Source organism: Capricornis sumatraensis, chromosome 15 (assembly GCF_032405125.1).
Source record: "Capricornis sumatraensis isolate serow.1 chromosome 15, serow.2, whole genome shotgun sequence".
NCBI classification, from domain to species: domain Eukaryota; kingdom Metazoa; phylum Chordata; class Mammalia; order Artiodactyla; family Bovidae; genus Capricornis; species Capricornis sumatraensis.
The window spans coordinates 53,697,086-53,722,857 of record NC_091083.1 but is presented as its reverse complement, the minus strand read 5'-3'; positions in this window follow the sequence as shown (position 1 = coordinate 53,722,857).

Below are 25,772 nucleotides of genomic sequence, written 5' to 3'. Positions count from 1 at the left end.
ATTCTCTAGGCAAGAATACTGGAGTGGGCTGCCATTTCCTTCTCCAATTTGTGTGTATATTAACATCCAAATTTTAATATAGCAATTTCAGAATCATGTCTACTACTTCTTAATCAAATCATGGGGCAAAATGGGAAAATAATAGATGTAAAAAATATACGCAGATGTTTCCATTAAATCTATGTCAACCTGCTGCTACTTCTCAGGAAAGTCATTCTTCCTCAGGGTGCTGAAGGACAGAACAGGATTTTGTTGGTAAAAATGAGAAAATGCCTGAAATATGAAATTACTGAAACACTGTTACTTCACCAAGCCTTTGAGTTCTGGCTGAATGATTGCTCTAATTGTGAAGATTCGAGGATGCATTCTTCAAGGCTGTGGATTGAAGAGCTAAACTTTCCTTTGCCTGTCTTACTTCCTCAGCTTCCCTCGCAGTGTTTTATGGGGTTACTCTTAAAATGATTGCTTGTATTGGAATGCTGCATGTGGTGAAATCTAAATTATATCACTTTTTAATAAAAATTTATTTTAGAGTATATGAACTTAAGTCTATGTTTTTTAATTTTCTACTGACTTAATTATGTCATCTGTATATAACAGTTTTATTTCTTCATTTCTAATTCTTATTGTATGTTTTTGTAAAACATTTAGTTTTGGAAGAATATTGGCATAAGAATAAACTTCATGTTTCTTAGAAACACATTTATAAGTGACAGTGAGAAAACTGGTCTTCTACTGTGTATCTATCTTCTTCACTGAGGAAAAGGTTTTTCTAACTGGGAAGAGTAGACTGAATATTGTAATAGTGAGTGACTTTTTAGGTGTGAATTTGAGACCTAAGGCCACAACTGCTTCTTTTTTTTTAGTATTTATTTTATGATTTTATTTTTTAATTGCTTTATAATGTTGTATTAGTTTCTGCTGTACAACGATGTGAATCAGCTGTCAATATACATATATTGAGCCTTCCTGGCACCCCCCAGTTCTATCCCTCTGGGTTGTGACAGAGCACTGAGATGAGCTCCTTGTGTCATACAGAAGCTTCCAGCTAGCTACCTGTTTTACAAAAGGTAGTGTACACATGCTAATGCTACTCTCTCAATTCATCCCACCCTCTTCTTCCCCCACCATGTCCATGAGTCTTTTATCTATGTCTGTGTCTTTATTACTGTTCTGCAAATAGGTCCATTAGTACCATTTTTTTTTAGATTTCATATATATGTTTTAAAATATGGTATTTGTTTTTCTCTTTCTGACTTACTTCATTCTGTATAATGGGCTCTAGGTCCATCCATCTCACTAGAATTGATTCAGATTTGTTCCTGTTAATGGCTGAGTAATAATATTCCATTGTATATATGTATCACAATTTCTCTATCCATTCATTTGTCAGTGGATGTCTAGGTTGCTTCCATGTCCTGAAATATAGTGGTTTTATAAACATTGGGGTGCATGTGTATTTTTGAATTATGATTCCCTCAGGGTATATGCATGGTAGTGAAATTGCTGGGTCATATGGTAGTTTTATTTCTAGTTTTTAAAGGAAAACTGATTCATTCTTATTCCTTAATTCACCATATCTCTATGCAGTATATTGTGCATAGAGTGTATTGTACCTTGGATTCTATTTTAAACATTGTAAATACTGAGAAGGGTAGATAGATCTGCACCCATGAACATGAGGTAGACAGAGAGCTGTAAATAAAATGAACAATAATTGAATGTTAACCTTATATAATGACATTTTACAAAGAAAATAAATCCAAATCAAGAAATATTTCATTTATATTTTCAGTCATTTATTAATTAGTTCTTTCATATAGTAAATATTATCTGATAGCTATATTCTAATTTTTAAGAAATACCAGAGAACAAGATTTTTGACATCAATCTGAATTAGAAACATTGTACTTTCACTTTAAAAATGGTGGTAAAAATTATGTAAATTATTACCTTTCCTTTATTAACTTAATACAATATTCTTGAAGTAATAGTCATGCATGTAGTTTATGAGCCTTTGGAAGATGCTCTAGATAATCTCTAGAAACTAGCTAACTTCCATTCACTCAAGATAAATCATGCTAAATTCACATGATTTCCCATTTTGTTAGAACTCTGGAGAACAGAAACTTCCATGGATAAAATGCAATTCAATTTTTTCTGTCACAGCAATACATCTGACTGTGTGTGTGTTCATTCACTCAGTTGTGTCCGACTGTTTGCAACCCCATGGACTGTAACTTGCCAGACTCCTCTGTCCATGGAATTTTCCAGGCAAGAATACTAAAGTGGGTTGCCATTTCCTACTCCAGGGGATCTTCTTGATCCAGGGTTTGAACCTGTGTCTCCTGTATCTTCTGCAGATTCTTTATCACGAATACTCCTGGGAAGCCACATCTGACAATATCTTTTGCAAATACATGGTGGTTAGGAAATGTATTGAATGATAGGGTTGTTGATATTTAGTGATATTTACTTTAAACACATGTCTACTATGTGTTATAAATAATTCTATAATTTTCTAATAGAATGTGACTAGCTAGTCTACTGAGTGACTTCACTTTCACTTTCATGCATTGGAGAAGGCAATGGCAACCCACTCCAGTGTTCTTGCCTGGAGAATCCCAGGGATGGGGGAGCCTGGTGGGGTGCCGTCTATGGGATCGCACAGAGTCGGACAGGACTGAAGTGATGCAGCAACAGCAGCTAGTCTACACTCTTACCTGTTGACTGAATGTTTCCATTGGTATTTCTGATAAAGTTTTAGAAGTGAAGATATGTAAGTGGGGTGCATAACTGAAAATAAATGACAAACCTAATAATAAAAGTGATGCCAATTGACAGAGACACACTAGTCTGAAAGCAATGAAACAAAAGCAAGCAGAAACAAATTTCAAGTTCTGTTTAGATTCATAATATTAGCTGCATGAGAATGAGCTGACTTGGCTACAGTGCAGATGGCAAAGTTCTGGGACTTCCATTTGATGGAAACCATAAAATAAGCCAATAGCGTTATGTAGCTATGGCATCCCACTCCAGTACTCTTGCTTGGAAAATCCCATGGATGGAGGAGCCTGGTAGGCTGCAGTTCATCGGGTCTCTAGAAGTCGGACACGACTGAGTGACTTCACTTTCACTTTTCACTTTCACGAATTGGAGAAAGAACTGGCAACCCACTCCAGTATTCTTGCCTGGAGAATCCCAGGGATGGGGGAGCCTGGTGGGCTGCTGTCTATGGGGTTGCATAGAGTTGGACACGACTGAAGCGACTTAGCAGTAGCAGCTGTTAGAAAAATAGACTGCACAATTGTTAAGTTGCATTAATGAAATATTGTGTCTAGGACAATAAAGGGAATAGAAAAAACAATTTTACCGAATACTGTTCTAGTAAGATAACTTATGGAATAAAGTGTCAAAATCCTTCCATTATACTTTAAGCTAGATTTTCCAATCAGAGTACATTCAGAGGACAGAGAATTCTGAAAATTATATCTTTTGAGACAAGACTGAGTGAATAAGGATATTTTTTTCTGTAGAAGAAAAGTCCAAGATATTTTCAGAGTTCTTTGGTCTACATGGGAAGCCTTCACGTTGAAGAGGCCAGAGAAAATTTGGTGAACTAGAAAGTTAATCTAAAATATTAGTGTGAAATTAAGTGGATGAATATTTTTGTCCAAGATGAGAAATAAAACAGTTATCCAAAACAAATCTAACATGTGATGAAGAACCCTTTAAAGTAGAGTCATTTAATCCAAAATCTTTATCTCAAAGTGGATTTTGGGGTCAGACGGCATACCAGTTATTTACCACTGCATAAAAAATCACTGTGGAAGGTGACTGCAGCCATGAAATTAAAAGACACTTACTCCTTGGAAGAAAAGCTGTGACAAACCTAGATGGTGTATTAAAAAGCAGAGGCATCATTTTTTCGACAAAGATCCATACAGTCAAAGCTATAGTTTTTCCAGTAGTTATGCATGGATGTGAGAGTTGGACCATAAAGAAGGCTGTGGTGGTTGGTGGTTTAATTGCTAAGTCGTGTCTGACTCTTGCAACCCCATGAGCTGCAGCCCACCAAACTCCTCTGTCTTTGGGATTCTCCAGGAAAAAATATAGGAGTGGGTTGCCATTTCCTTCTCAAGGGCATCTTTATCAACAAAGATAGCAACAAAGAATTGATGCTTTGGAACTGTGAGGCTGGAGAAGATTCTTGAGAGTCCCTTGAACAGCAAGGAGATCAAACCAGTCAATCCTAAAGGAAATTAACCCTGATTGGAAGGACTGGCTGGAAGGACTGGTGCTGAAGCTGAAGTTCTAGTAATTTGGCCAACTGGTGCAAAGAGCCAACTCATTGCAAAACAACAACAACAAACAAACAAACAAACAAAAACCCTGATGCTGGGAAAGATTGAAGGCAAGAAGAGAAGGGGATGACAAAGGATGAAATGGTTGGATGGAATCACTGACTCAATGGACCTGAGTTTGAGCAAACTCAAGGAGATGTAATAAAACACAAGGAAACCTGGTATGCTGCAGTTAATGGGGTGGCAAATAATCAGACACAATTTAGCAACTGAACAACATTACCCCCAAACTTAGTGAAAACAAATTTTATTTCAGTAATCCTTTGATGGGTCAGGAACTCAGAAGTGCTTGCACAGGCAGTTTTCACTTGGGGTTTGTCATGTAGAATTTCGGTTTCCTCACGGTATATGCTCAGTAGTGAGATTGCTGGGATTATACGCATCTGAACCCACTGCAATCATAGGAAGGTCTGTATTGACTGAATCCTAGGACTGGATGTCCAGGATGACTTGCTAACCTGGCTGGCAGGTTTTGTTGGCAACTGGCTGGAAGTGTGGTTGGGGCCGCCAACTGGAGTTTGTACACAGGGCCTTAATTTCCTCACTTCATGGTTGATTCAGGGTAGTTGGACTTCATACATAGTGATTCAGGAATATCAAAACATGTGTCCCACTGCACAAGAGAAGCCGCATTACCCTTTGTGGTGTAGCCTCAGAAGTTATGCAGCATCACGTTTTCAGTGCTCTAGGTGGTATTTGTGAGTCAGAAGCCTACATGGATGCACAAGAGGAGAATACAGATCCTGTTTTTGATGGAGGGACTTCCCTAGTGGCTCAGATGATGAAGAATCTGCACGAGACCCGGATTTGATCCCTGCATTGGGAGGATCCCCTGGAGAAGGCAATGGCTACCCGCTTCAGTATTCTCTCCTGGAGAATTTAATGGCCAGAGGAGCCTGGCAGGTCTGTGGGGTCACAAAGAGTTGGACAGGAGTGCCCAAAATCTGTGGACACAAAACTGCCAGATAACCTCCTAAGTAACTTCCAACTTGGAGTTTATGATTTTATGAATCTGTTTGGCTAGCTGGTAAGATTTTAAGAAAAATAAGGAATTTTTATATCTTTTAAAAATTCACAGTTGAGAGTTGGGCTTTCTTGGAATTATTCATTGGTGTTATCACATGAAAGATTTTTAGATTTATATTTACATACACACCAGGGATATTATTAGAAATATACAGCTACAATTATAAGATCTCCCAAATAATTTATTTGAAATTATGACTATAAATATGTAAGTAATGCTCTAAAGCAATTTTTTAAAACAAGAGAGTTTGACTAGTTTAAGTCAGTGGAAGGACCATGATTAGACAGGCATGTAATTGACAAGCTCAGAAAATTTGGGGATTCTCTACTAGTCTTATTGAATAGAAACAGGTACTAGGAATTAAAAAAAAATAAACAAAACCTGAATGTAACCACAGTGTTTGGTGACATGAACTTGGGGTGTTGTGTTTTATAGGTCTATAGAGCTATGCTCATGAGGATGAAAATCTAATCCTTAGCAGAATCTCAATTGAATAACCACTGAAGACAGTGTATATGTGCTAATTCCAATCACTCATCTTGTTAACTCCTAAGGCCCAGCACTCACTATTGCTTGCATTTGCCCTTTGGTGTGCCATTTGGGGCCTCCTGAGATCTGACCTGGACACACCCTTATTTTACTTCCACTAGTATAACCAGATTATAGCATTCTGTCCACTTCCTAATGGCATCTGACCTCAGACCCAAATATGGTTTTCTCTTGGTTTTCTAACTAGATGCTGACAAATTTACCTACTCTCATCAATAGGCTGGGCTCCATCTATTTTAATTTACTTTTCTGAGATTTTAGCAAAGGGATTTATACTTAAAAAAAAAAAAACAAAAAAACTAGAGGAAGGACATCTATGCTTTCACAGAGGAGCCTCTAAGTAACCATAAAATTTTGATAGAGCTAATCATTATCTTTTCTTGATATTTCCTCCCATTCTTTTTCTCTTTTCTTACAATGAAAGAAAATAGAATGGAAACTGAAGACATGCTTTCTCCAGCTACTATTTTCCACATTGATTCAAGCTTTCATTTTCTTCTTCCATAACTGATTAGCACTTGTTGGAAATATTTCCACATATAAATCTGTTACTTTATTGTTGCATGTCTAAGTAAAGAGATATTTTGTATCTCCCAAAGTAGATTCAGACACTATTTTCAAAAAAAAAAAAAAGATTACATTTAGCAAATGTGATCTGCTATTCTCTCTAGCAAATACTCTGTGTATGTTGACTTCAGTTTTATTTCAAATCCAACCTCCATTCACCAGGCCAAAATAAGAGATCTCTGTGTGACAAGAAGCACCTACTACAGCTTGCATTAAAAAACAAAAACCAAACCAGATTCTTTTATATCATGAAATATCAGTTCAAACAGACGTGCCTCTTTGTATCTAAAATGTGAAGAATTATAAGGGCCAAAATGGCAGACATCAATGGCTCCATGGATGGGGATTCAGAAATAGTACTTTGGATAAAATAAAATGCTTTGTTTCTTATTTCATTCTTTATCTTTTTTTTCCTCTGAGAAATGAAAACAGACTTATGTACAACAAAACTGCCAAACAATCCTTGCAAAAGCACAAACCTGCTGTTTCACCAATACACTTCCCAGTGGAGTGTTTGTGCCCCAGGCTGACTTTAAACTGCTTCAGACCTTTCATGTAAGGCCCAGTTTGTGGAAACCCAATTTTTTCAGATGGATTAACCCATCCAGGTATACACTCAGTGCTCAGGCCAACATTTGGCCAATGTCTGCAAAGTCTGGTCAATAGATTTTTTTTTTTTTCTTTTGGAAACTGAAGCAGAGATGAAATATGGTTTTATTTTTTATGCCAAAATTTTCCTTGAAAAGTCAAAGTTTGCTGCTTTGTCCAGTGATTGAATAAGAATGCAAAACAAGGTAGCCTGTTCTTCAGCAATATATGTGCTGTTATTATGGCATCGGTGGTACATATGCTGTATTGTTCTTTATCCATTACTGGCAGTTAGGATAATTCTATCACCATAGCCAAAAGAATGTCAAAAAAGTGGATGCAGAACAGGTTCTCATGAGGTCATTCTTGCGCAGTAAGTTGTGGTGCTGGACTGGACTCCAGAATGACTAGGATATTTGGTTACTTTGGACAGGTTAACAGTTTGCCATTTCATTGTCTCAGGGTATCTGGTTATGAACCCAAAACTTGAGTTGTGGTGCTCATGGTAAGAGGTAATTGCAAAGATGAGAATAAATGTTAAAACTTCTCTAACTAGAAACAGTGTTTGAACTGGTGGTAATGTAAACAGAATGTTTTCAGAACATTTAGATGAATTGAAGGAACAACAAAAACAACATGTTAACTTTCACATACTTTACAAGAGATTAGCAAGAAGTCTAATATTTATCCGTGGAAAAAAAAAAAAGGAAAAGATATTTTTGAACAGTGGCAATTAGGTCCTGACAAATTAAAAAAATTCTCTGAAAAAGAATAAATCTTCTTTGCAGAAAATTAGCATATAAATAAAGCACAAATAGTAAGAAAGAAAACAACAAATGCAAAAACAAGCAAACCATTATCCTATATCAAATGAGAATTGCTTATATATATATACACATATACATATATCCATCAAAGTTTTTATACACATGTATTCAATAAACAGTACTTTAAAAATGTGTTTGTGTATGTGCTCCAGTTATATCTTGACTCTTTGTTACCCTGTGGACTGAGGCCCACAAATCTCCTCCATCCATGAAATTTTCTAGGCAAGAATACTGGAGTGGGTTGCCTTTTCCTACTCCATGGGATCTTTCCAACCCAGGGATCGAACTTATGTGTCTTGTGTCTCCTTTACTGGCAGGCAGATTCTTTACCACTACGCCACCTGGGAATCACTTAAAATATAAGTGGATTTAATTTTATACTATATCTTATGCATCTTTTTCATTTAATAAAATAGTTTTCCTAAGTACATTGTTTTTTTTTTTTTTTGGTTATATGGCATTTCATCACAAAGATACAGAGAATCCTTTTTTTTTTTTTTAAATAAGGACCTAAGGTTGAGTATTTTTTAAAAAATTAATAAACATTACTGTGGTAAGCAAGTTTGTAGATTAAGCTTTACATAACTACTTGATTTTTCTCCTTAGGAAAAAATTCCTCAAAGTATAAAGCCTTCAGTGAGTCTCCACTGCTAATAAGATAAAGACAGGTTTTCTTGCTCTGGCCTGTATTTCCCTTACTCTCTAAACTCTAGCCACATTGGCCAGACTGAGTTCCCCATTGAGGAGAACAAGGAGCAGATCTGATTGGAGCAATGTCAATTCACAGTGGTTATGAAATGTGAGTGAGAAATAAATCTTTGTTGGTTCAAACCACTGAGATCTTAGAGTTATTTGTTACAGTCACATAGGAAAGTTTACACTGATTGATACTCCAGCCTTTACATTTTACATTTCCTTTTCCTTGTATTATTTGTACCTGTTACTACATTTACCAGTTACTTCCTTTCCTTACCTAGTAAACATTTCCTTACTCAATGCTTTATAGCTAGCTGCACAGTAGGAAATTTTGCCAGAAATCTGGCACTGCTCAACTTACCTTTAGTATGGCACTTTTAAATTCATATAACTATATTTCAGTGTTTGTCAAAATTGTGATTTATATCATACTGTTGTTAGTATAGGGCTTCCCTGGTGGCTCAGATGGTAAAGAATCTGTCTGCAGTTTAGGAGACTCGGGTTTGATCCCTGGGTCTGGAAGATCCCCTGGAGGAGGGCATGGCAACCCACTCCAGTATTCTTGCCTGGAAAAGTCCATGGACAGAAGAGCCTGGTGGGCTATAGTCCACGGGGTTGCAAAGAGTCGGACACGACTAAGTGATTAACAAGCACACACTTGTTAGTATATCTATTTTTTATAATGTCTGTCCTGTACATAAACACTGTGAGAGGTACATATCTTACAATGTGCTTGAGACATAGCAGATTCTTGATAAGTCATTTAAGTAATGAATGAATAAATGCCAAGATAATTTTTAAACTTCATCATGGTCTTAGCCCAATTGATGGCCTGAAAGATCTCAGACCAAATTGCACAAAGGTGACAATTCTTTATAACCTATATAAACAGATTCCCAGTTTTAGAGGCAAAAAGATATCATTGCTCATTGTTTTAAATTTAATTCTAAAATTGTTTTCTAAAAACTTTCATTGGCTATTTATACTTCTAGTGGCCTATGCATTTTCTATGCACAATGTGAGTTGGATTTCTATGCTTACCAAGAGGGTTAAGTTCAACTTTGTCTGCTCCGTAGACATTGAATGCTCTCTTTTGCTCTCTGTAGTCTCTCCTTCCTTTGAAACATTCTAGGAGTGGCAAGTTGACTGAACCTGAGAATATTAAAGAATTAATATTACTCAATAAACTAAATTATTTATATATTTGTAATATATTTAATTAATTTCAAACACATTAATATTTAATTAATATTAAATATTAAGTGAACAATGCAAAAAAATAGAGGAGAGCATAAAATGGACAAGACTAGAAACCTCTTCAAGAAAACTGGTGATACCAAGGGAACATTAAATACAAAGATGGGCAAAATAAAGGACAGAAATGCTATGGACCTAACAGAAGCAGAATATATTAAGAAGAGGTGGTAAGTAAACACAGAAGAACTACACACAAAAAAATCTAATGACCTGGATAACCATGATGGTGTATTACTCTCCTAGATCCAGACATCATGGAGTGTGAAGTCAAGTGGGCCTTAGGAAGTACGACTACAAACAAAGCTAATGAAGGTGATGGCATTCCAGCTGAGCTATTTCAAATCCTAAAGAATGATGCTGTGAAAGTGCTATATATGCCAGCAAGTTTAGAAAACACAGCACTGGCCACAGGACTGGAAAAGATCAGTTATCATTCCAATCCCAAAGAAGGGCAGTGCCAAAAAATTTTCAAAATACTGTTCAGTTGTGCTCATTCCAGATGCTATCAAGGTAATGCTAAAAATCCTTCAAGCTAGGCTTCAACACGGAGAAGGCAATGGCAACCCACTCCAGTATTCTTGCCTGGAAAATCCCATGGACAGAGAAGCCTGGTAGGCTGCAGTCCATGGGTTGCAAAGAGTCGGACATGGCTGAAGCGACTTAGCAGCAGCAGCAGCAGGCTTCAACAGTACATGAAATGAGAACCTCCAGATGTACAAACTGGATTTAGAAAAGGCAGACGAACCAAAGATCAAATTGCCAACATCTGTTGGATCATAGAGAAAGCAAGGGAATTCCAGAAAAAGGTTTGCTTCTGCCTTTTGGAAAATTCTGAAAGATGGGAATACCAGATCACCTTACCTGCCTCCTGCAAAACCTGTATGAAGGTCAAGAAGCAATTGTTAGAACCGGACATGGAACAATGGATTGGTTCCAAATTAGGAAAGGAGTACGTCAAGGCTGTATATTGTTACCCTGCTTATTTAACTTCTATTCAGAGCACATCATGCAAAATGCCAGGCTGGATGAAGCACAGCTGGAATCAAGTTTGCCTGAAGAAATATCAGTAACCTCAGATATGCAGATGATACCACCCTAATGGCAGAAAGTAAAGAGGAAATAAAGATCCTCTTGATGAAGGTGAAAGAGGAGAATGAAGAAACTGGCTTAAAACTCAACATTCAAAAACCTAAGATCATGGCACCTGGTCCCATCAATTCACAGCAAATAGATGGGCAAACAACTTTGAATAGCAACAGACTTTATTTTCTTGGGCTCCAAAATCACTGTGGACTATAACTGCTGCCATGAAATTAAAAGACACTTGCTCCTTGGAAGAAAATCCGTGACAAACTTAGACAGCATATTAAAAAGCAGAGATATTACTTTGCAGACAAATGTCTGTACAGTCAAAGCTATCGCTTTTCCAGTAGTCATGTATGGTTGTGAGAGTTGGACCATAAAGAAGTCTGAGCACTAAAGAATTGATGCCTTTTTTTTTTTTTAAACCTGTGGTGGATTCATGTTGATGTATGGCAAAGCCAATACAATACTGTGAAGTAATTAACCTCCAATTAAAATAAATAAATTTATATTAAAAAAAAGAATTGATGCTTTTGAACTGTGATGTTGGAGAAGAGTCTTGAGTTCTCTTGCACTGCAAGGAGATCAAAGCAGTGAATCCTAAAAGAAATCAACCCTGAATATTCATTGGAAGGACTGATGATGAAGCTGAAGCTCCAATACTTTGGCCACCTGATGCGAAGAGCTGTATTGTTTGAAGAGACCCTGATGCTGGGAAAGATTGAAGGCAGGAGGAGAAGGGGACAACAGAGGATCATATGGTGGATAGCATCACTGACTCAATGGACATGAGTTTGAGCAAGCTCTGGGAGACGGTGAAGAACATGGAAACCTGGCCTGCTGCAGTTCATGTGGTTGCAAGGAGTTGAAAATGACTGAGCAATTGAGCAACAGAAAATCAGCTAGTAATAAAGTAACATTTTGATTCCCATTCTACTAATTTTCCTTCTTCAGTGTCCTCAGAAATTCTTCAAAAAGTCTACATGACTTGTAGAACAAGATTTGGACATTCTAGAGTCTATGGCTATGAAGCCATCATTAAGTCACTGATTCTTTTGAATTCTGACACAACACATCTTACCTAGATATGGATCTCCCTGCAAAACTAATTAAATACAGTAATATATGCAGACTCAAAGCCATAGAAATTATAGCCCAATCCCAATACAGCTTAATTTTGCTTTTTTACCTTCTCTGGATGCAGAGAATTCAAAGCATGAATAAAAATTCATTAAAAATAAATTTATCCATGCTCTGTGGTACCTACTTTTTAGCAAATTGTGTCCTTTCTTTCCTTAAGGGTTCATTCTGTATGTATGAGTTATGAAAGGATTAGCCCTCTAACTGTTTACATCTTTAGCCTTGTGACATAGATTCTGTTCTAGATCTGTGGCAAAAGTTAATTTCACATGCAGTCTGCTTCCTAAGGGAAATGCTAACGTTTCTGATCATAAAATGTATACATATTCTTCCTACATTTGATCCTAACATCTGCCTGAAAATCCCAGTGGAACACCCTTTGTAATGCTGACCTTCATGTTGCTCTCCAGAGAAGAAAAGGAAACTTTTCCTTTTTTTTTTTTGTCTAACCTTTGTAATCTTTTTCCTCTAGAATTTAGCTTGGTTAAAATAATTGCTCTGTTTCATCAAAGTAAACAGAATTTCTAGATTTAGGCCATTCTCTCTGTCATACAGATATATTGAAAGAATTGTTAATAAATACCCCCTATATATTGTATGTTGTTGCAGAAAGCAGATACCTGTGAAGAGGAGTGACACTAGAGTTCATCAGATTCATTCAGCTGTCTCAGTATGTGAATGAGTTTGCCTGCCACATCACAAACACAATATCATTTGCTTCAGGTTTGACTAGTCCACAATATATTACTGCTCTATGTACCACACACGTGTGTCACAGATGATCACTTTTAATTTCAGAGCTCAAATGTAATAAATTCAGCACATTAATATTTGGTTAAGATTAAGTGCTGGGAGGCTACTAAGGAAAACCATCATTCAAGTTTATTTCTAACCAAGCAGTTGTGATTCCATTGCTACAAAATAAACCTTTAACATGCCTCCTCCTCAGCCTCACAGCACTTTTTCTATGTAAGACATAAATCGAATCCACACACGAACATTTGCTTACAAGCTGTGCAAAAGAACTGAAGGCTTTGGATTTTGTTAAAATAGACATTTCAAGGAGATATTCTACTAGGTATATGAGCATGTCCTGGATTTCTTTTTTCCCTTTGTTTGATTTTATTTATGTTTTATTGAATTCAGTGGAAGACACTCAAATTATCAGCAGGAATTCCAGTGCAATCACTATGTTGATGGACCTGATGTTAGAGGCTTGGAAGAAAGTTTGATTTCTGTACTTGGGCCAAGAAAGGAGACTCTTAAGTGGTGGGGTGATTAAAAAAAAAAATCAAATCAAGTTGGAAAAACTATCATAGCAACTCCCATCCATCCTTTATTGCAATCCACCCATTTTCTTCTTTCTTTCTCTCCCATTTAGAACTTATATTCCAAACTTTATTATTTCAGTAATAACCTTTCCAATAGGGCACCTACTTACTCTTCTTTTACCATAATGATCTAGTAATATCTAGGTATTTAGATATTGACTAATAGTTGACATTATTGACTTCGTGTTTTATTAAACAGATAAATATTGCCGACAGGTTTTACTAGGTCATGAGTTACACATTCCTGATCACGAGTCTCAGTAGTTCCTTCACAGGCTCAGCCTGGTTGTTATAGTTCATGATCAGCTTGCTTGTACTTTCTAAGTTGACCACAACAAACCTTCTCCACTCTTCTTCACTGTCTAGCTCTTCTCCTTCAGCCTCAGAAGATATCACATCCTGTGCAGGTATCATCCTTTCACCCAGCTTTTGTGTCCCATCTTTTCTAGCCATTTCCATAATTGTAACTATTTAACCCTTTCTCCCTTGAATACTTAGCTACTTACCCATACATGGATCCTTTCTATTGTCCTTCAGGCAGTTGTATAGACTGTGTAGATTTATAGACTCTCTGTTCTAATCCATTGATCTGTTCATTTTTGCAGCAATACCACACTAGTTCAGTTTCAGTATCTTTATTAGAAGCCTTGCTATCTGGTGGTACAAGTTCCCTAGCATAAGGTTTTCTTGGCTACTTTGAATTTTCTTATAAATTTCAGACTAAATTTGTCAACTTATACACATACAAAAACCATATATCACACTGACACGTGTCACACGTGTCAATGTACATGTCACATGCATTACTGTTGGGATTTTTATTGTGATTGCATTAAATCTATAGATTTTCTTGGGAATGGTTTGCACATTTACAGTATTGAATCTTTCCATCCACAGGCACAAAATAGCTCTCCATTATTAAGTACATCTTTAAAGTCTCTGAGTGAAAATTTTATCATTGTTTTTCTAGAAATCTTGCATATCTTAAGTTAGATTTATGTTTTAGTATTTTTAATTGAAAGTAGTATCTTTCAATTTTTATCTCTGTTGATTATAAACAAATACAATTTCATGTTGTATGTTAATTTGCAGTCACTGACATTCTGAAATTCTATCATTTATTTAAACAATTCATTAGTAGTATCTTCAGTTTTTCTACATATATCATTGTTAATAATAGCACTTTTTTCTCCAATCCCAATTGCTTTCTTTCTTGTTCTTCCTTCCTTTTCCCTCCACTCTTTCTATCCTCTTTCTTTCTAGAACTTAAGAAGTACTAGCAGTTTTGAGAACTTGAGAACGAGCCTAGCAATTTTGTATTTATAAATATATTTTTCACTTACCGAGGGCTCTGGAAACTGAAAAAGTTTAAGGACGCACAAATTTTTTTGTTTCACCTCTGAATTTGAGAACCTTCTCAAGTTCTCAAAATTGCTAGTACTTCTTAAGTTCTAGAAAGAAAGAGAAGGATAGAAAGAATGGAGGGAAGAGGAAGGAAGAAAGAACAAAAAAGAAAGCAACTGGGATTAGAGAAAAAAGTGCTATTATTAACAATGACATATGTAGAAAAACTGAAGACACTACTAATGAATTGTTTAAATAAATGATAGAAGAATAACCAATTTTGAAGTGTTTATTTTTCAATGATTAGGGAAGTAACAATATCTAGATGAACAAACATGGCAAAGTGTTGGCAAGTGGTGTTTTTATTGGTGGATGATAGAATGCTTATTGTACTATTTTCTTTCCGCTTATGTTTGAAATTTTCACAATAAAATCTAAAAACACATAAATGGATTAGTTGTTCTATTAAAGACAAAAGTTGACATTTGGAAAAAAGCTATAAGATGTTTATAAAATACCCACCTAGCAAATATGTGGACAGTTTGAAATAAAAGATGGGAAGATAAAAATCTTACTCATGCAAATATAAACCAAAAGAAAATGAAATAGTCATTGAAGTATCAAATACAGGATTTTAATAGTAACAGGGTCAACTCACAAGGTAAAGATAGGATAATTCTAAGTGTGAAAAGCAGAATTAATGTGTACATCTTTTCTTTTAGGCACCATTTTCAGAGTAAGGAATTGGTGTATTAGATAGTTGTCAAGGTAGTACGTGGGGTCTTCTGGTTCACTTTACATCATTGTATCATTATGTACTCATGAACTTTTAGATATTCAAATTGTATGAATTATAGGTAGGATTATTTTTTAATTTATTTATTTTCCAATTGAAGGATAATTGCTTTACAGAACTTTGTTGGTTTCTGACATATATCAGCATGAATCAGCCGTAGGTATACATATGTCCCTTGGTTCTTAAACCTACCTCTCATCTCCCTCCCCATCCCATCCCTCTAGGTTGTTATAGAGCCCCTATTTCAGTCCCCTGATTCATAAGCAAATTCTCATTGGCTGTGGAAAATTCTTAAAGATATGAGAACACCAGACCATCTGACCTGCCTCCTGAGAAATCTGTATGCAGGTCAAGAAGCAACAGTGAGTACTGGACATGGAACAACAGACTGGTTCCAAATTGGGAAAGGAGTACGTCAAGGCTGTATATTGGCATCCTGTTTATTTAACATATGCAGAGTACATCATGAGAAACACTGGACTGAATGAAGCACAAGATGGAATCAAGATTGCTGGGAGAAATATTAATAACCTCAGATATGCAGATGACACCACCCTCATGGCAAAAATTGAAGAGAACTAAAAAGCTTCTTGATGAAAGTGAAAGAGGAGAGTGAAAAAGTTGGCTTAAAACTCAACATTCCAAAAACGAAGATCATGGCATCTGGTCCCATCACTTTATGGCAAATAGATGGGAAAACAATAGACACAGTGCCAGACTTTATTTTTTTGGATTCCAAAATTACTGCAGGTGGTGACTGCAGCCATGAAATTAAAAGATGCTTGCTCCTTGGAAGAAAAGTTATGAGCAACCTCAGTTCAGTTCAGTTGCTCAGTCGTGTCCAACTCTTTGTGACCCCATGGACTGCAGCACCCCAGTCCTCTGTGTCCATCACCAACTCCCAGAGTTTACCCAAACTCATATCCCTTGAGTAGGTGATGCCATCCAACCATATCATCCTTTGTCGTCCCCTTCTCCTCCCGCTTTCAAACTTTCCCAGCATCAGGGTCTTTTCAAATGAGTCAAGTGGCCAAAGTACTGGAGTTTCAGCTTCAACATCAGTCCTTTCAGTGAACACTCAGGACTGATCTCCTTTAGGATGGACTGGTTGGATCTTCTTGCGAGTTGGTCATAATTTTCCTGCCAAGGAGTAAGTGTCTTTTAGTTTCAAGGCTGCATTTACCATATGCAGTGATTTTGGATCCCCCCAAAATAAAGTCAACCACTGTTTCCACTGTTTCCTCACCAATCTAGACCACATATTAAAAAGCAGAGACATTACTTTGCCAACGAAGGTCCATCTAGTCAAAGCTATAGCTTTTCCAGTAGTCATGTGTGGATGTGAAAGTTGGACTATTAAGAAAGCTGAGCGCTGATGAATTGATGCTTTTGAACTGTGGTGTTGGAGAAGACTCTTGAGAGTCCCTTAGACAGCAAGGAGACCCAACCAGTCCATCTTATTGGAGATGAGTCCTGAATATTCATTGGAAGGACTGACGCTGAAGCTGAAACTCCAATACTTTGGCCACCTGATATGAAGAACTGACTCCTTGGAAAAGACCCTGATGCTGGGAAAGTTTGAAGGTGGGAGGAGAAGGGGACTCCAGAGGATGAGATGGTTGGATGGCATCACCTAAGCAATGGAGATGAGTTTGAGTAGGCCCCAGGAGTTGGTGATGGACAGGGAAGTCTGGCGTCCTGCAGTCCATGGGGTCACAAAGAACTGGATACAACTGAGAGACTGAACTGAACTGAACTGATCTAATTTACATACGGTAATATAAATTTCCATGTTACTCTCTCCATATATCTCACCCTTTCTTTTCTCCCTCAACCTATTCCTTAAGTGTGTTCTCTGTGTCTGTTTCCATTGCTGCCCTACAAGTACTTTCATGAGTACCATCTTTCTATTCCATATATATGTATTAGTATGCAATATTTGTCTCTTTTTCTGACTTACTTCACTCTGTATAGATAAGGTTATTTTTGATGCTCTAATTATCTCAAATTTGGCTAATGTGAGACTCTCTAAATGTTTGATTCTTTCATATATAGTAAAATGTAAGTTGCTTGGACATTTAAGTTAATTAGCACCTTCTATGCTTTATATTTTTGCCAGTTTAAAAATGTTTTTGCTCCTCCTTCTGTGCCTTTTAGAACTGATTTTTCTTTTTTTCAAGAACTTCACCCAACAAACGAGTCCAGAGTTTTATTGCAGGTCAGTCATGTAGGCACAGTGCCCATGTGACTGACCTCAGCTATTGGACTCCAGCTTCTCAGAGGTCAAACTGACATAACAAGACTCAAGGCCTCAGGCATACAAAAACACTGTTATCAAGTGAGATATTCCAAAGGCTCAGAGATTATCTCTTAGGATCCAGTCAAGGGCCAGTTCTGAAGATAGGCCTTTTATCGAATGTGCAAACTGGAGAAGCCCTGATCTGCTGAATCAACTCTTTCTTGCACACTGGCTATGAAAAATAAGTAAAAGTTTAGCCAGAATTTTTACTACCATCTGCCTTGTATCAAAATAATGCTTTATCCCAGAATTGTTAATTAATATACTTCTAAAATCACTCCTCTTTAAAATATGCTTGTGTTGACTAAAAAAAAGTACAACTTGAGAGTTGCAAGTTTAGTTTTATTTGGGGAAAAATGAGGACTACAGCCCAGGAGGCAGCCTCTCAGATAGCTCTGAGAGACTGCTCCAAAGTGGCAGTGGGGGAAGGTCAACATATAAGGTTTTGGTGAAGGGAGAGTTCAGTACCATGAAGTACTCATTTTGCAAACAGTTTTTTTTGTTAGTCATGAGGATCTGATGTCACCATGAAGGGATTTAGTGTTTCTCTGGACATGAGATGCAAAGATTGAGATCGTAAAATTTGTTTCTAAGGAAGGGGCGGTGGGGTGGGGGTGGGGGGGGCGGTCCCAAGATGGCAGAGGAATAGGATGGGGAGACCACTTTCTCCCCCACAAATTCATCAAAAGAACATTTAAGTGCTGAGTAAATTCCACAAAACAACATCTGAATGCTGGCAGAGGACATCAGGCACCTAGAAAAGCAGCCCATAGTCTTCAAAAGGAGGTAGGAAAAAATATAAAAGATAAAAAAGAGACAAAAGAGGTAGGGATGGAGCTCCTTCCCAGGAAGGGAGTCTTAAAAACAGAGAAGTTTTCCAAACACCAGGAAACACTCTCATTGCTGAGTCTGTGGTGAGTCTTGGAAACACAGAGGGCAACATAACAGGGAGGAAAAATAAATAAATAATTAAAACCCACAGATTACGAGCCCAACAGTAACTCCCCCAGCAGAGAAGCAGCGCAGACGCCTGCACCCGCCACTAGCAAGTGGGGGCTGGGCAGGGAGGTGCGGGTTGCATGCCCTAGAGTAAGGATCTGGCCTGAATGCCCCGAGGGCAATCTGAGTGAACTAACTTGTGCTAGCAGACCAGACTGTGGGATAGCTACCACTTTAAAAGCCCTAAGACACCGCCAGGCCTGTGCACAGAACAGAGGACTGAACATAACTAGCTGGCTGCAGACCATCCCCCTCTGGTGACAGGCAGCCAGAGCCGGAAGGAGGCAATTGCAGCCCCTGAGAGACATTATCTACCAAACTGCAAGCAGGCTTCTTTCCTAGCTAAGACTTCTTGGGGTTCTGGACAGTCAACATCTGCCTGAGAAGGTGCACCGGTTGTACACACAGAAAACCAAGTGGCAGGGATGGGGGAGGCGATAAGTCGCAGTAACCGTGCTCACCAAACACCTCATCACCTGAGCTGCCTGGACCTGGGAAGGGCATAAAACGCAGGCCCAACTGAGTCTGCACCTCTGAGGACTACCCGAGTGCCTGAACCTGAGCGGCTTAGACCTGGGAGGTGCATGCATCCCAGGGCCAGCCTCAGATGGTTCCTGGTGGAGCAACCTAGAGCCTGAGCAGTGTGGGCAGGGAGGGCACACACACCCTGAGCAGGAGCAGACCCAGTGGGGCTGAGGCACTATGAGCACACGCCAGTGTTATTTGTTTGCAGCGTCCCTCCCTCCCCACAGCATGACTGAACAAGTGAGCCTAAAAAAAGTGTCCACCACAACCCCCTTTGTGTCAGGGCAGAACTCAGACACTGAAGAAACCAGCAAACAGAAGAAGCTAAAACAGAGGGAACAGCCTTGGAAGTGACAGGTGCATAGATTAAAACCCTATCATTAGTATCGACTACATAGGAAGGGGCCTATAGATCTTGAGAAATATAAGCTGGACCAAGGAACTATCCAAAAATGAACTGACCCTACAATACCCACAACACCACCAGAGAAAGTCCTAGGTATATTTTTACTATTTTTATAATCATTTTTTTAAAAAAACTTTTTTTAATTTTTAAGACCTCTATTACTCCTTTAATTTTCACTTTTATAACCTACAATTACTTTGCAAAAAAAAAAAAAACCACCCTATTTTTTAAAGCAAACTTCATATATATATATATTTATAATTTTTGTGACTTTGGGCTTTTTTTTTTTTTTCCTTCTTTTCTTTAATATTGTATTTTTGAAATTCCAAACTCTACTCTAGATTTTTAATCTTTGTTTTCTGGTATTTGTTATTGATTTTGTACCTTTAAGAACCCAATCTTCAGTACCCATTTTCACTTGGGAGCAAGATTACTGGCTTGACTGCTCTCCCTCCCTTTGGACTCTCCTTTTTCTCCACCAGGTCGCCTCTGTCTCCTCCCTACACCCTCTCTTCTCTACCCAACTCTGTGAATCTCTGTGTGTTCCAGACTGTGGTGAACACTTAGGGAGCTGATTACTGACTGGATCTATCATCTCTCTCCTTTTGATTCCCCCCTTTTATCTTCCTGGCCACTTCTGTCTCCTTCCTCCCTCTTCTCTTCTCTGTATAACTCTGTGAACATCTCTGAGCAGTCCAGTTGTGGAGTGCACATAAGGAAGAGATTACTGGCTAGCTTGCTCTCTCTTCTATTGATTTCACCTCATCTAATTCAGGTCACCTCTAACTCCCTCCTCCCTCTTCTCTTCTCCATGTAACTCTGTGAACCTCTCTGGGTGTCCCTCCATGTAACTCTGTGAACCTCTCTGGGTGTCCCTCACTGTGGAGAAACTTTCATCTTTAACCTAGATGTTTTATCAAAGGTGCTGTATAGAAGGAGAAGTCTTGAGACTACTGTAAAAATAAGACTGAAAACCAGAAGCAGGAGGCTTAAGTCCAAATCCTGAGAACACCAGAGAACTTCTGACTCCAGGGAACATTAATTGACAGGAGCTCATCAAACACCTCCATACCTACACTGAAACCAAGCACCACCCAAGGGCCAATAAGTTCCAGAGCAAGACATACCACACAAATTCTCCAGCAACACAGGAACACAACCCTGAGCTCCAATATACAGTCTGTCCAAAGTTACTTCAAAACCATTGTCATCTCATAATTCATTACTGGACACTTCATTGCACTCCAGAGAGAAGAAATCCAGCTCCAGTCACCAGAACACTGACACAAGCTTCCCTAACCAAGAAACCTTGACAAGCCACTTGTACAATCCCACCCACAGTGAGGAAACTCCATAATAAAGAGAACTCCACAAATTCCCAGAATGCAGAAAGGCCACCCCAAACCCAGCAATATAAACAAGATGAAGAGACAGAGGAATACACAGCAGGTAAAGGAACACGAGAAATGCCCACCAAACCAAACAAAAGAGGAAGAGATAGGGAATCTACCTGATAAAGAATTCCAAATAATGATAGTGAAAATGATCCAAAATCTTGAAATCAAAATGGAATCACAGATAAATAGCCTGGACACAAGGATTGAGAAGATGCAAGAAAGGTTTAACAAGGACCTAAAAGAAATAAAAAAGAGTCAATATATAATGAATAATGCAATAAATGAGATCAAAAACACTCTGGAGGCAATAAATGGTAGAATAACAGAGGCAGAAGATAGGATTAATGATGTAGAAGATAGAATGGTAGAAATAAATGAAACAGAGGGGAAAAATGAAAAACGAATTAAAAGAAATGAAGACAATCTCAGAGACCTCCAGGACAATGTTAGACTCCCCAACATTCGAATCATAGGAGTCCCAGAAGAAGAAGACAAAAAGAAAGACCATGAGAAAATACTTGAGGAGATAATAGTTGAAAACATCCCTAAAATGGAGAAAGAAATAATCACCCAAGTCCAAGAAACCCAGAGAGTCCCAAACAGGATAAACCCAAGGCAAAACACCCCAAGACACATATTAATCAAATTAACAAAGATCAAACACAAGAAAGCAGCAAGGGAAAAACAGCAAATAACACACAGGGGATTCCCATAAGGATAACAGCTGATCTTTCAATAGAAACACTTCAGGCCAGGAGGGAATGGCAAGACATACTTAAAGTGATGAAAGAAAATAACCTACAGCCCAGATTACTGTACCCAGCAAGGATCTCATTCAGATACGAAGGAGAAATCAAAAGCTTTACAGACAAGGAAAAGCTGAGAGAATTCAGCACCACAAAATCAGCTCTCCAACAAATGCTAAAGGATATTCTCTAGACAGGAAACACAAAAAGAGTGTGTAAACTAGGACCCAAAGCAATAAATTAAATGGCAATGGGATCATACTTATCAATAATTATCTTAAATGTAAATGGGTTGAATGCCCCAACCAAAAGACAGACTGACAGAATGCATACAAAAACAAGACCCTTATATATGTTGTCTACTAGAGACCCACCTCAAAACCAGGGACACATACAGATTGAAAGTGAAGGGCTGGAAAAAGATATTCCATGCAAATAGAGACCAAAACAAAGAAGGAGTAGCAATACTCATATCAGATAAAATAGACTTTAAAACAAAGGCTGTGAAAAGAGACAAAGAAGGACACTACATAATGATCAAAGGATCAACCCAAGAAGAAGATATAACAATTATAAATATATATGCACCCAACATAGGAGCCCTGTAATATGTAAGACAAATGCTAACAAGTATGAAAGGGGAAATTAACAATAACACAATAATAGTAGGAGACTTTAATACCCCACTCACACCTATGGATAGATCAACTAAACAGAAAATTAACAAGGAAACACAAACTTTGAATGATACAATAGACGAGTTAGACCTAATTGATATCTATAGGACATTTTACCCCAAAACAAAGAATTTCAACTTTTTCTCAAGTTCACACGGAACCTTCTCCAGGATAGATCACATCCTGGGCCATAAATCTAAACTTGATAAATTCAAAAAAATTGAAATCATTCCAAACATCTTTTCTGACCACAATGCAGTAAGATTAGATCTCCATTACAGGAGAAAAACTATTAAAAATCAAAACATATGGAATCTGAACAACACACTGATGAATAACTAACAAACCACAGAAGAAATCAAAAAAGAAATCAAAATATGCATAGAAATGAATGAAAATGAAAACACAACAACCCAAAACCTGTGGGACATTGTAAAAGCAGTGCTAAGGGGAAAGTTCATAGCAATACAGGCATACCTCAAGAAACAAGAAAAAAGTCAAATAAATAACCTAACTCTACACCTAAAGCAACTAGAAAAGGGAGAAATGAAGAACCCCAGGGTTAGTAGAAGGAAAGAAATCTTAAACATTAGGGCAGAAATAAAAGCAAAAGAAACAAAAGAGACCATAGCAAAAATCAACAAAGCCAAAAGCTGGTTCTTTGAAAGGATAAATAGCATTGACAAACCATTATCCAGACTCATCAAGAAACAAAGGGAGAAAAATCAAATCAATAAAAATAGAAATGAAAATGGAGAGATCACAAGAGAAAACATAGAAATACAAAGGATCATAAAAGACTATTATCAGCAATTATTTGTCAATAAAATGGACAACGTGGAAGAAATGGACAAATTCTTAGAAAAGTACAACTTTCCAAAACTGAACCAGGAAGAAATAGAAAATCTTAACAGACCCATAACAAACATGGAAATTGAAACTGTAATCAGAAATCTTCAAGCAAACAAAAGCCCAGGTCCAGACGGATTCACAGCTGAATTCTACCAAAAATTTCGAGAAGAGCTAACACCTATCCTACTCAAACTCTTCCAGAAAATTGCAGAGGAAAATAAACTTCCAAACTCATTCCATGAGGCCACCATCACCCTAATACCAAAACCTGACAAAGATGCCACAAGAAAGAAAACTACAGGCCAATATCACTGAAGAACAGAGATGCAAAAATCCTTAACAAAATTCTAGCAATCAGAATGCAACAACGCATTAAAGAAATCATACACCATGACCAAGTGACTTTATCCCAGGGATGCAAGGATTCTTCAATATCTGCAAATCAATCAATGTAATAGACCATATTAACAAATTGAAAAATAAAAGCCATATGATTATCCCAAATCATAATGGGATGCAGAGAAAGCCTTTGACAAAATTCAACGTCCATTTATGATAAAAACTCTCCAGAGAGTAGGAATAGAAGGAACATATCTCAACATAATAAAAGCTATATATGACAAACCCACAGCAAACATTATCCTCAATGGTGAAAAACTGAGAGCATTTCCCCTAAAGTCAGGAACAAGACAAGGGTGCCCACTCTCACCACTACCATTTGACTTAGTTTTGGAAGCTTTGGCCACAGCAATCAGAGCAGAAAAAGAAATAAAAGAAATCCAAATTGGAAAAGAAGAAGGAAAACTCTTACTGTTTGCAGATGACATGATCCTCTACATAGAAAACCCTAAAGACTCCACCAGAAAATTACTAGAGCTAATTAACGAATATAGTAAAGTTGCAGGATATAAAATCAACACACAGAAATCCCTTGCATTCCTATACACTAACAATGAGAAAACAGAGAGAAATAAAAGAAACAATTTCATTCACCATTGCAATGAAAAGAATAAAATACCTAGGAATATATCTACCTAAAGAAACTAAAGACCTGTATATAGAAAATTGTAAAACACTGATGAAAGAAATCAAAGAGGACACTAATAGATGGAGAAATATACCATGTTCATGGATTGGAAGAATCAATATAGTGAACATGAGTATACTACCCAAAGCAATCTATAGATTCAATGCAATCCCTATCAAGCTACCAGCGATATTTTTCCACAGAGTTACAACAAATAATTTCACAGTTTGTACGGAAATACAAAAACCCTCTAATAGCCAAAGAAATCTTGAGAAAGAAGAATGGAATTGAAGGAATCAACCTTCCTGACTTTAGGCTCTACTACAAAGCCACAGTCATCAAGACTGTATGGTACTGGCACAAAGACAGAAATATAGATCAGTGGAAAAAAATAGAAAGCCTAGAGATAAACCTGCACACCTATGGTCACCTTATCTTTGACAAAGGAGGCAAGAATATACAATGGATTGAAGACAATCTCTTTAACAAGTGGTGCTGGGAAAACTGGTCAACCACTTGTAAAAGAATGAAACTAGAACAGTTTCTAACACCATACACAAAAATACACTAAAAATGGATTAAAGATCTAAATGTAAGACCAGAAACTACAAAACTCCTAGAGGAGAACATAGGCAAAACACTCTCTGACATACATCACAGCAGGATCCTCTATGACCCACTTCCCAGAATATTGGAAATAAAAGCAAAAATAAACAAATGGGACCTAATTAAACTAAAAGCTTCTGCACAACAAAGGAAACTATAAGCAAGATGAAAAGACAGCCTTCAGAATGGAAGAAAATAATAGCAAATGAAGTAACTGACAAACAACTAATCTCAAAAGTGTACAAGCAACTCCTGAAGCTCAACTGCAGAAAAATAAACGACCCAATCAAAAAATGGGCCAAAGAACTAAATAGATATTTCTCCAAAGACATACAGATGGCTAACAAACACATGAAAAGATGCTCAACATCACTCTTTATCAGAGAAATAAATGCAAATCAAGACCACAATGAGGTACCATATCACGCCAGTCAGAATGGCTGCAATCCAAAAGTCTACAAGCAATAAATGCTGGAGAGGTTGTGGAGAAAAGGGAACCCTCTTACACTGTTGGTGGGAACGCAAACTAGTACAGTTGCTATGGAGAACAGTGTGGAGATTCCTTAAAAAACTGGAAATAGAACTGCCTTATGACCCAGCAATCCCACTGCTGGGCATACACACCGAGGATACCAGAATTGAAAGAGACACGTGTACCCAATGTTCATC